This window comes from Silene latifolia, chromosome 1 (genome assembly GCF_048544455.1).
Source record: "Silene latifolia isolate original U9 population chromosome 1, ASM4854445v1, whole genome shotgun sequence".
In the NCBI taxonomy this organism is placed as follows: Eukaryota; Viridiplantae; Streptophyta; class Magnoliopsida; order Caryophyllales; family Caryophyllaceae; genus Silene; species Silene latifolia.
This window is the reverse complement of record NC_133526.1, coordinates 15,233,905-15,234,719: the sequence shown is the minus strand read 5'-3', so window position 1 is coordinate 15,234,719 and position 815 is coordinate 15,233,905.

Below are 815 nucleotides of genomic sequence, written 5' to 3'. Positions count from 1 at the left end.
TTTGGTTTTCCTTAATAGTTTGTATGAATATTACGGGAAATTGTTTACCAAAGATTAAAGATTGTGAAATATTTATAAAATATGGAATATAAATATCCGGAACATTCCAGAACATTCCGACTCGGGATTTAACGGTTATCAGACAATGAAGACGGTTTTAGGCCCGGACTCCAAATGTACTCTAATTACTGTCAAAACGACCGTATCGGCACGTAGATGACAACTAAGAGGTAGACATCAGTGTTTGAGCAATCACTTGAAGATAAACTTACGAACTGTCACAAATCGTTCCGCGTACCAAACATGCGGCCCAATCATCACCGGGTGGTTTGCGAGAGGTGCAGAAATGAGGTATCTACAATAATTACTTTTGTTCATGTTTAATTGTTCATGGACCCATGTTGCTGAGGGTTCTGAAGCCGAATAATTATAATTGTAGGATCAATAAAGTAAAGTTTCAATGACTATTGACATGTTTTTATTCAAGCCAAGTTAAAATAACTTTCATCTCACAGGCATTTCAATATAAATAGTTTATAAGAGAGAAAGCAAAATAATTAAAAGATGAGATATGACGGCCCAGTACAGTATGTGTAGTTTCAGCAATTTTAGTAACATAAACATCATCTAAACCTTATTTAATTTACAATATCTATTTGATTAGAGCATGTTGCTCGGATGTTGATCAATTGGTTGAATTACTCATGAATTTGTTGAATGTGTTTTCACATGGGTGTCATGAATTACTGGACTCATTGAAGTTATTTTTTTTTAAAAACCACAAGTTATTAGTATATTAATCAAAATAATAACTA